Here is a 12,639-nt window from a genome sequence, read left to right on the forward strand (position 1 = left end):
TACCATACTCACACCCCCGACTCCCGAGAAGGTCCTTCAGCTTATGTCTTGCAAATGCAAGACAGATTGCCAAGGTCAGTGTGGCTGTAGGCGAGCGGTGCTGTTCGTCACGAAACCATGCCAGCAATGTGAAAGATCTTTTTCCAACATCAATGGCAGTTTGGCTACAGAAGACGAACATGACCTGGACGAGCAACTTGCAGTACCACTGTCTTAAGTAACTGAGGTGACAGAACGTGTTCATTCAAGTAACATTTTGCATCATTATGCTTCAATTAGTCGCTGTCGTAGCATGAATCATTCAATTTCAATTTTTCACTAGTAGAAGCAACTCATTACTCATACTTGACCTTCCGCAGCGGCTGACACTTTTCCTGGACCTTGCGTTGGAAAATCTCTTCACTTTGACCTTCTAGTGACCATAAACATTGCTTGGGTCACCAACAGCCAAATGGAGACGAGTAAAATAACTTCGCACGTGATATAAGTACAGGTACTTTCTCATAAATCATTAGTTCGTTGTAGAACTTATCTTTCTTTCGTATCAATATTCTATCTCTAAACTCCTTCTATTTTTTCCATATGGAGACCCTGTTCTAAGCGATGACGAAATCCTGGACTCGACATTCACTTATTTCATGAGATATGGACATAACTGCGTACAGATTTCATATTCATCTTCCTATTCAATGTTACGTACGTAATATTTTGTAAATGTAATTTGTTAGTGTTTTCTTGAAATATGCATCCCATCAGTGCATTCAAAACAACCTCTTTAAGAGTAATACACCGAAAGTATAACGCCCATGAGATATAGACATGTGGGAGGGGTCGTTTGGCTGTTAGGCGCAGAAGGTGCTTTTCCTAATGTTTGTTTTGCTGTCTTCCTCCTTAACAGGAAATATAATGTTACAGACGTCTTTAGTGGGAGATGTAATGTACTTTCACATTTTGTAGGGGTTTTTGTTGATAACATGTATATTTTCCGAGATGCAGGGGGTTGGATTGGGCGTTTTGAAGTTGTCGCAGAAAGACCAAAAAATCGCCTCTGTTTAGCGTCCTCTATTGACGACACCGCTGGTCGGGAAATCACAGTGGACTCTACACTTGGTACAAAATTTTTTCGATTTTAATAGAGGGGTCATCTTCGAAAAACGCATAATGGTCGAGATACAAGCGAATAACTCAAAAAGTGCCAAAACTTTGAGGTTCTTTGCGTTGTTAGTTGTGAAGCGGACATCTTGCAAGTCAGTTAACGTGAAACACAGATTCTGCACCACCAAAAAAGTCTACAAAAGTTGAGAAAAAATTTCCGGAAAAGTTTTTCAAAAACTTTTTTTAACGTCAATTTGTTGCACTAGGATATGCTTTACCATTATTGCTGTCAGAGTCACAAAGTACATCAAGATCGACATTTTTCAGGAAGATCATTTCATCATAGTGGAAGTGGAGTTATTGCAACATCTCCGAGTAATTGACAGAAAAAAACTGATTACAGTTTCAGACGGGACACAAGCTAAAATAAATCTATTGCGAAATGGGTCACAAATCATAACAAAAACGACCCAATATGAATCTGGAATTCCGCTGTAATCTCCACTTATTTCATCGGTCTAGCATCGGTTGCAAACAGTAGACCTACATCCGACCAGTTATTTAACACTGAACGGTCTTTGGTCATCATGTAAAACAATTTGTTCTGACACTTTCTGCAGCAACATAAATTTGCTTGAAAGTATCTCCAATCTCTCATACCGGTCAATTCACTTGTTTTTACCATCTCATTTTGCGAACGAGGATTTTCCTTTTAGTTCCTTTTTGAAAATTAAGCCTATTAATAACTGAGAAAAATCGTAGAACATCAATTTGGGGGTCGACAACATGGATTCAATAGCCACCCGGGAACAACAGACCCAATTTTTTCCCTCCGTCAGTTAATGGAAAAATATGGGGAAAAAGGCTAGGACCTGATAATAGTGTTTCTGGATTTGGGAAAAGTATACGACAGCGTACCAAGGGTAAAATATGGGACTGCTTGAGAAAACATCATGTGTACAAGTAGGAGGGGGAAGATCAAAATGGTCTAACAGAAAGAGAGGTTTTCAGCAAGGCATTTCACAGTTCACTTCCCTCGTTACACTTCAGTGCACTTATTTACACAATCATGAAGAAAATATAGGAAGTAGGAAATGCAGATCTCAACGCTTTTGCTTATGGTGCAGTCGTTTGGGAGAGACGAAAGGTGAGATTCAGAGGAGACTGGATTACTTGAATAAAAAGTTTAAAGAATTCACTTTGACTGTAATTAAGAGCATGACAGTGGGAATGGAAATGAGTCGGACATCCGCACATTGTGGCATAGTATTGGAAGGAGAGAAATTTGAATGTGTGAAAAGTATCAGTTATCTCGGTCGTGTCATATAAAGTGAAGGAAGTACCAGACTATACGTTATAAACAGAAAAGCAAAATTATCCAGTTTTTTCCACCAAGTGCGAAACATGATGTGGGACAAAGAAGTCCCTTTAAGAGCTACACAGGTCATGTATAAAACCTATCTCCAGCTAGGCATGATGCATAGTCTGGAGACCTGTGTCATAAGTAAAAGAGGACAGAGTCAGATGCAGGCATGTGAAATGAGATTCTCTAGGTCAGCTTTACAAAAAATCGGACGAGACAGTGTCAGAAACGTGTATGGAAGAAGAGATCTGCAGGTGACCATGACCATGGGGAAAAGAATCAGCGCTACAGGATTGAGCTGGTTGAATTTTTTGAAGCGAATGTACCTGAACTCTACATCAGTATTTGGAAATGGAGGTACCAAGGAAAATACTGACTGGGCGGCCTAGGAAGAGATGGACGGATCAAGTTAATGAAGATATCAAGTGGAGAGGAACGGCGTGGGATGCAGTAGCGAGAGAAAAACTGCACCAGAACAGAAACCAATGGAGGCATATCATTCACGAAGTTCTTGGCCGGCTCGCTGGAACGAAATCGTGATGATGATGATAATGATGATTAATAACACTTGTTGAGGCCCAAAATCAGCTTTCATTCGAAGTGATACAATAGTTTTGTAGGGAATACAGCTAGCATGGACTAAGCCGGATATGAGAGCATTGCTGAGCTTATTTGACAGCATAAAAAAAAGCCTTTTGAAGCAATAGAGGTATCACAGTTGAAGCACGACGTCGAAACACCACGATCCAGATACTTAGTTTCACCCACCAGTCGATATCATAATAAATAATTAAATCTTTGAAATAAATGCAGCTGTAACTTACAAGATGCTTAGTGTTGACAAAATTCAGTTTCAGAGTCTATTCCACTAATCGACTAGAACCATTAGAAGTAGGTTTTTTTGAATGGTATTTAAAGTTACATTGCTTATGTAGGTTTTTTAACCCTACCATTCTCATGTCAACACGATTCAGCCGAGATGTTACAAAGACGATTTCCACGCCAACGTTACTGGTAATCTGTAAATAACTCCACTTGTTGTTACGTTGCATAAAATTAATTACCATCGTTGTTTTAAGTGATGTAAGATATAATTTGAATTAAAAGGTGTCTTGTAATTAAGATGTATGGTTTGACCGACGCATATCCAGTGACGTCACAGGCCATTATTACTTCACCTGAAGGCCGGCAGTGGCGGGCACTGTTTTATCTGACTGCATCTGGGGGAGTTAATCTGTGCCTTGTGTCTCTTGAGATGGCACGGTATTTTCATTTTTAAATGCTAAGAGGTAACCCTTTGGCTGCTGCAGTTGCTCGACCGGCTGGATGTGTCGGGCGCCCCTTGAGGTCACCTAATTCCGTTTACTTCTGCTAGTAGCCATCTCCGCTGACTGCTATCTGTGCCTGAGCTCTTCTCTCCGTCAAACTTGCCTGGTGCTGAGTATTTCTAGAGCCAGGGCGGTCGCAACTGTCTGGCAGTATGAGTGTGACCACGACGTTACAAATAAACACAGTGGATACGTATTCCACTGCTTTGAATCTGGAGATGAATTTCACGACAAGTGTAATCTACACTATAACTCCTCAGCAAAGGCTTCCATTCATCTGCAATTTGTTGTTGCGAATCATCATATGGTCTCTGTATACATCTGAGTTTTATTTAAGATGATGATGCTTAATTTCAGCTTTCTGTACGTAACTCACGATATAAACGCGAGAGAATCCGTGACGACAAATAGTTGAAGTTCGTCTGTACTAGCGCAATAATTCGCCAGCAAAGAATTTTCGAGGGAAGCGTCTGGATGCCAAGACGCACTTTCGAAGCTAATCACTATATTTTGAGCTCATTATCCCAATATGCTATCCCCAGGGAAACTTAAAAATCAGAACTTCAACGTCTCTGAATTCTTTTTGTATGGGACGCAATTGTTATTATACAGTAGAAACAGAACGATGTTGTATAATTTATCTTTAAGAATTCGATAAAGAAATGCTAAAGCTTCTACACTACATAATTAAACGCTTCCTTTAATTCCAAATGACCTATTGTGTCTCAGAAACAAGCGAATGTGTGCAATTGACCGTTACCTAATGAAGTTATCCGTCGTTTATACGTAACATCCTCTTATATAAAAATTCTCGTCGTCAAAGCGTCTCCCTTTACTATCTCTTCTCTGTTCTGTAGCAAATTTTTCCACAAGTTCTCGTACCAGCAATACATGAAAATCTGCTAATGGTATTTTTCTTCCTTTTGCCGATCTGTGAAGAGTGTGATGATTCAAAACACAAAGGTCCACAACATGAAAAAAAGATAATCTTTGTACCATGTAGCAGATTTATGCACAGATCCAACTGTGCTTAATAGCGTGTCAGAGCGGTCTGCTGAGCCCATACTTGCATTGTAGTGGATAACACATTGCGGCTTCATTACTTTCTCGCTTGTCTCCCTGTTCGTGTTTCCCTTGTTACGCATTTCTGTAGTATTACAGGTAGTCTACATCAAGATTACTCTCTTCTCGCACCACTTAATGGCAAGCATTGTGTCTATTTACATAAATGCAATTTCTCCTCTTTCCAATTTCTTCTGTAGCGTCGGAAACTTGCGCCTGTTGCTACGTACAGTACCTCATGCTGTTGTTCCATGGTTGTGAAGCCAGAGGAACAAGTCTGGATTTGTGTCCCAATTGTCGACATACAGGGTAGGTCCACGATTACAATATGGTTTCATTTTTGTTGCCACAATATTGCCGGATTTCCCAAATTTTTGACGTCAGTTTGTGTCGTGCCTATGTATGCAACGATATCCAAAACGTATCCAGTTTTACAGTCGTACAGCACATATATTTTGATTCCAAAACTGCTTCGTTTTGAAAGAATGAATTGTTTATAAGATAAGCGTTGTTGAACAATAATAGGCTTTCATCGACACACAGATTTTTTTGTCGATTAAACGCACTGTGGAACGCCATACGTACTGTGTCAGTTATTTTCCTAATTTTAAGCAAACTGTGATTGGCAGAGTTGTCATTAAAAGGCAACCTTCTGAAAAGTAACATAAAACAGTCACGGAATATAACTTCGCCTAAAATTGGAGAGCTCAGAAGTACATTTCAGGACCAATATTCCTTTATTCTCGACTTTTTAACACGGGCCACGAAAAGTCAAACACCAATGAAGCAATACAGTTCCTCAAAACCAGCATCTTTCCAGGTGGACACTCCAGAATGAACTGATTCCGGAGTATTTGCCATGGTGAAAGGGTAAAATCGGTTATTTTCAAGAGCTATAAATTTATCAGATTTTCTGATTGAAATAGCATGAGAAAGGATAAAGCGCTTGGATCAGCCGCTAGTTGGCAGTTATGTCCCGAAGATGAGTCATCAAATGCATGCAGTACTGGACTGAAATCACGTTTTTGCCCATCAGATTTGTCACTAAGTCGCGGCCTTGTACGGATCGATTCGACTTCACTTTCAGAATTTGAAAAAGAACTATCCTGGCGAACTCTACTAGGTGAAGTATGTGCAAGCGTATTACTACAGAATTCTTCTGAAGAATCATCATCACCACTACAATCATTGAAGGTGCCATACTCACTGTCACTGTCGTTCTTTGTGAGTATCTCCAGTGTCTCTTCGTCAGTGCAACCACGCCGACGTGCCATTTGTTTGTGGAACTCAAAAGAGATTGCTTTCTAAAAATCCTGATGAATAGGCAGAAAGCTAAACGACACCACGGGAGCAGAATGCAGATGATCACACGAACCAGCTAGCATGAATGTCGAACAGCAACGTTGAATGCGGAAATACTGCTGAGCGGGTACAAACGTCCGCTGCAATCAAAGGTAGCGGAACCGGCTGATGGTAAAAGCTGTCATTAAGACTTGAATACTGGCCAGACCGTGACTGAATGTCGTCTGCAGCTCCCATGGGAAATACCACTGCAGCCGCTAAGGATGTCCGCAATCCCTGCGGAAAGGTGGAGCGCAGTAGGATCTCACGTCTGTAGCGCTCAAAGGGTTAACAAACATTCCGCATTTCGTAATATTCCGTAGTTTATAAGATGAAGCTAAAGCGCACCTATTAATGAGATTCCGTAAAATGTTTGTTTGTTATTAAAAACATAGTAGTATTAGGAGCACAACTTCAATGCAGGCAAGCCTGCCCTAGCAAGGTGGGTTGCACGGACAGTCTACGTGCCAGGCTGAGCGCAACTGCTAGCAATTAGCGCAGCCAACGTTCGAGTGCTGCAGCATAAGGGAAACAATGTTGCTCATCAGCAGTCACGTGAAACAAGTAAGACGCAGTTTCACATCGCTCCGCAAGGCAGGATTTAAGCCTCATTTATCTGCTTAAAAAACATTTACAGTTGCAATTGCATATCCATCTTGCTCAGCAGTTTCATCGCATCAAAACAGCGAAGAAGTTTCGTTATGTTCCTGTAAATATACGCCCTGCATGCCGACGACGAGTTCGGCGGGAAATTTGCAGGCCTGTAACAACGCATGACATTATCACGACGCAGTGTTTACGCAGGGAAGAAGATAGTACTATTCCTCGACTGTGAACGAGACAGTGGTACAAGCTTGGACTATTGTACAACAATCATATCACACTTGGGTATTTGTTTTAACGAATAGATCAGTGACATTTTGGTTAATTGAGTTTCTGCCGGTTATTCACGTCTTCCCTGCACGATATTTAAACTGCGTGAATCGCATCTTCTTCAGGTGCTGTTCGATGCTGATTCTAGAGTGGAATGAGTCGGATATTTATGCCTACGTTGTGCTCGGCGTTCCATCTGCGGTCGGCGCTGCGTCTGCGCTCTGTCCGTGGTGTGCGCCGACCAATAGCAACGGCTGTAACGTTCTCCTCTAGCCGCGGCTGTTCCGAATGCTGTGCGCGTTCTTTGTGGCTATTATTCGTTGTCAATATAGCTGAATTAAGTTCTGAATGGCGTCCAAGCTGTGCTAGAAGTTTTATCTGACGATTGTCGTCATTTGAGTCCTTCTGTGAATTGAGACGTTCCGTTACCGTGGCGTGCCGTGTTAGGCGTTCTTGTCCCCCAGCAGTGTCTGCTAGACACTGTTAGTTTAAACTGAATAACATTTGAAGATCTCATTGAGCTACTGGAGATAGCGAAGAAGAACTCTGCATATTGCACCGTTGAGTCACATTAATGTTACCGCCTGTCAAAAGCCTGAATAGAACAATTTTCAGCTCAAAACGTGCAGGAAGATAGTCAGTGAGGTTCTGAAAGGTACCGTCAGAGGCGCGAAGCCATACCGACTCCAGAGCCGTTTCACGATTGAGGATCCAATGCACAAACCGCCCGATCGAGGTGGTCCCGCAGATTCTAGATTGTCTCCAAATCCGGAGAGTTTGGAGGCCAGGGGAGTACGGTAGATCATCGTGGTGCTCCTCGAACCACGCATGTACACTGCAAGCTGTCTGACACATTGCATTGTCCTGTTGGTAGATGCCACTAAACTGAGTGACACTCAAACTGCATATAGTGCTGAGCATGGTCTGAAAGGATATATGCGTACTTGTTTTGATCCATTGTGCCTTCCAAATGACGAAATCACAAAGGGAATCTCACGAAAACAATAAAAAAAATGGTTCAAATGGCTCTAAGCACTATGGGACTTAACATCTGAGGGCATCAGTCTCCTAAACTTAGAATTACTTAAACCTAACTAACCTAAGTACATCACATACATCCATGCCCGAGGCAGGATTCGAATCTGCGACCGCAGCAGCAGCGAGGTTCCGAACAGAAGCGCCTAGAACCACTCGGCCACAGCGGCCGGCCGAAAACATTCTCCAGGCCATAACGCTTCCTACTGTTTACAGGGTATTTACTTCGATACGTAGGTTGCAAGTGCTACTCTGAGATGAAGAACTTAGTACAGGGTAGGAATTCGTGGCGGTCCGTATCAAAGTAGTCAGAATACTGATGAAAAAAAAAAACTTACAGAAATTTCACACTGTGCACTACACGGGCCATCTGTCGGATGGAGCATAAAGCATAATTCATCTGAAATAGCCACCTGTTGGCACTCAGTGGACATCCAGTTGCTGTAATGGCGTGCAAATTCCAGTCTTTTTCATCGATTTACAGCACTCACCACGGCTGCATGAACCAGGCGCGGGGGCAGCAATGTTCGCCGAAAGGTCACTGAGGAGACACTGTTGGTAGTCCCTTGGTTCGTGTCGGCGGTCAGTTGCTAAACATTTGTACGTCTATTCGTCTGTACACATGTTTCCAATCGCCGCTCTCTCCTGTCGTGTATCACCCATGGTGCGTTTGGATAGCACCAGTTTGCCATGCACAGTATGCTTTAACCATGGCAGCATGCGAACCGTTTACGTACTTCAGCCATTTCGGAAATGCTTCCACATTTGTCCCTAAAGCCAACGATCAAGCCCTCTACGACGTCAGATAAATAGTTCCGTTTACACATTACGACAACGACTACACTGTTTCCTGAATCCCCCCCTCCCCCGCTCCCCCCCCTTCCTCGACCCCACCTCACCGATGACACGCATTTTATAAGTCGTGTGAAGTTAGCACCCCTTTTTCGAGAAATATACATTTTATTCACAGTTCTTGTTTGATGTGCCACAATTCTAGAGTTCATTGCGCAAGATTTCAATAGTTCTGCAGAATGTAATGAAGAAAACAACAATACTGAAAAAAATTTTCGTAACGAAAACATTCTTTGTCAATTTCCGCAAAATGTAAATAAGTACAACAGTTCTAAGCACAGTTCTGAACAGAACTCAAAGAGTTCTATCGGGAATCCAAGTAACATTTTTTGTGCAGCTAATAGTTTACGAGATAATAGCAATTTAAGGAGAAAATCTTTTCAATTATTGTGAAGTTGGCACCCTATTTTTCAGAAATGTATATTTTTTTCAGAGTTATTGATAGATATGAGATAGTTCTAGAGTTCTTTGTACAAAATTTCAGTAGTTCTGCCGAATTTAGCGAAGAAAACAACAATACACGAAAAAAATTTCTTATCGAAAACATTCAATTTTCGCAAAAATTAAACTCGTACAACAGTTCTGAGGACAGTTCTGAACAGAACCCCAAGAGCTCTATCGAAAATCCCAATAATATTTTCCTATGCCGATTAAAGTTTATGAGATAAATTGATTTAATGTCGGACACACTTTCTCTACAGAAAATATAAATATATTCGTACAACAGTTCTGATGACAGTTCTGGACACGACGTGCAGAGTTCTATTGAAAATCCTAGTAGCATTTTTTTGTGCAGGTAATAGTTTAATAGGTAACTGAAACTCCATAAGAGCTCCTACTGTGAAGCTGGCACCCTATTTTTTCAGAAATATATATTTTTTTCAGAGTTCTTGATAGATAAGCCATAGTTCTAGAGTTCTTTGTACAAAATTTGAATAGTTCTGCAGAATTTAACGAAGAAAACAACAATACTCGTAAAAATTGTGGTATCGAAAGTTTTTTTTGTCGATTTTCGCAAAAAGTAAATTCGTACAACAGTTCTGAGGACAGTTCCGAACAGAGCCCCAATAGTTCTATCGAACATCCCAATAACATTTCTTTGTGCATTAAACAGTTTGCGAGATAATTGCAATTTAAGTAGAAAATCTTTTCACTTACTGTGAAGTTGGCACACTTTTTTTTCAGAAATGTATATTTTTTTCAGTGTTCTTGATAAATATGCCATAGTTCTACAGTTCTTTGTACAAAATTTGAATAGTTCTGCAGAATATAGCGAAGGAAACAACAACATATAACATAGCTGATTCAGGAACCCTTTCATTCTGATACAACTCTTACTGTTGCCACAATAAATCACTTGTGCATTGATTCCAACCGTATTGATCATTACAAAAATATAACCATTGACCAACGGCGCACACTTCTTGCAGCGCTGTACAAAGCATTCAGGTTATCCGCTGTGAAAATACCACACTTAACGCTATTGTAAAATTTACGATGGATGGCTTCCGTTTATCTACAGTGTCAGTATCTATCAAATTGTCTTCAAGCAAACGTGATGCCAGGATTACACACTTCCCCTTTTTAGGTATGGAGGACACTAGAGTTCAGTCTTGTGGAAGACAAAACAGGAACTGTGGGCAGCCCTTCTTTTACTGATAGAAAACTCTAGAGAAATCTCACACTTGTTTTTCTTCATCGTGGCAACAAAAGAAAAATTCTCCCTTCATAGCTCTATTATCATTCTCTGAGGGTATAAGATTTCTGGTATTTGCATACAAACACAGTAAATATTTCCCGAATTGCTATTAGCTTGTATAATTGTCTCCTTTCACCACGAACAGCGCCACTGTAAAATCTAAGGCACTCCACAATAAATTTGAAACGTTTTATGTTCATTTGCGAGGTGAAATTTTTCAATGCCATCCCCATCGGTTCCACACAGATCTTCCAGGCCTTATCTGTTACTTTTGTTAACAACAATTAAAAACAAGAGACTGATGAAGGCTTTCAACTCAATAACATCTATTGATTTTACCCCTCTCTCACGCTGAAATGAAGCTTTGACGCTCTCAAAATGCTGATTGGAATACAAAACTACAATAGACAAATATCGTCATCTATGAGGCAATTACTGCGCTTATCGGTCCAGGTAAATTTCGAATAATATTATCCTCTTCGAACAATATGCTTTGGGTTTGTTCAACATGATCTAGAACATCCCAGTTAAAATAATAAAATTCCTATAAAATAACGCAACCAGGTGCAGTGTATTAATTTGACATTTGACGTTCAGAGAGTGGACACTGACGATTAAACAGTTCAAACAGAATTTAAGAGCATTTTGCATTCTGGATTAGCTTTGTACTACTTACTACGCTGATAAACAAATAAATTAATTGCTGAAATGAAATACGAATGGGCACAATGGATAAAAACGAGCAATCGGCTCATATCTCATCAAAAGAGCATTAGCGTCGATACTGAATCATACAACAATAGAAGGCATATAGAGAAAGGAAGCTATAACTAGAAGGCGCCAGTGCTGCCAATTGTTGGCAAGTAATTTACAGTATCACACAACAATGAAAATCATACGGAGAAGGGAAGCTATTAACGAGAAGGCGCCAATACTGCAAATTGTTGAAAAGTAATTTACAGAAAATTTCGACATGTATCAATCTGAACAGCTGCGCCTGATGGAAGGATAATAAAAACTATGATACGTCCCTGAGACGTATCAAGACCAAAATATAATAAACAAAGCACAGCAACAATGCAAAAGTCGTGGCACTACATCTGGAAACAATGAACACGTGAACTGCGTCTTTTAAACAATCGGCAAGTGACGTCAGTGTAGCAGTTACAATAGAGGTAGCATCAAAGTTTCTCGCGGTAGCATCAAAGCCAATGACAACAACAGCTGCACTTTTTGGGTGGCGCGTGCTGCGTCGTGTGAAGGCGCCCGCCAGCGCTGCATTTCGCTCCTTGATCTGCCCCTAATGACTAAACGTAACAATACTACTCACTCTCATGCGAATAATCATTATGCTCGTTAAGTCAGAGCTCTTGTGCAGTCGGTGCCTGTTGTGCAGTCGGTGCTGTCGTGTAAGTGATATTTATGAACCGTAGTACCCATAAAAATGTACGATCTACCAGAATTGAAACGTCTTCTCAGCATGGAGGAATTTAAAGTAATCGATGATAGAGGCATTCAATTCACTCCGTCTCATCCGGTCTTCCAAAAACTGTCCGATGCCATGGCTGACATCGGCTCGAAAATGTCTTCAAAACATATTTACACAACAATTGAATAAGATCGTCATGATCTGCTTACTTTTGTTAGAAACACCTTCAGGCTGGAATGTTTCGTTGAAGAAAGACAACGACAGCAAAGATGAGTCGTGGAATGTTTTTGGTTCTTCGTGCAACAAGGACATGACAAAGCAATTTGACTTACTACTGTCAGCAGAAAAATGGTGTACCATAAATCCAACAAAGAGGAAACTTGGAAAGCCTTCAAAACTGGAAATAGGGAAATGGACCGATTTGATGGCTGATAAAATTGATGAACATCACAAAATTCCATGTGCCTTTTCTTTCAAATACGCGAAAGGCGTGAAAGTTCAAGTTCAAAGTACTTCTTGAAGATCAAAGGAAGATATACAGAATGCAGAGCCACTTTCGAAG

This window comes from Schistocerca nitens, chromosome 7 (assembly GCF_023898315.1).
Source record: "Schistocerca nitens isolate TAMUIC-IGC-003100 chromosome 7, iqSchNite1.1, whole genome shotgun sequence".
Classification (NCBI taxonomy): Eukaryota; Metazoa; Arthropoda; class Insecta; order Orthoptera; family Acrididae; genus Schistocerca; species Schistocerca nitens.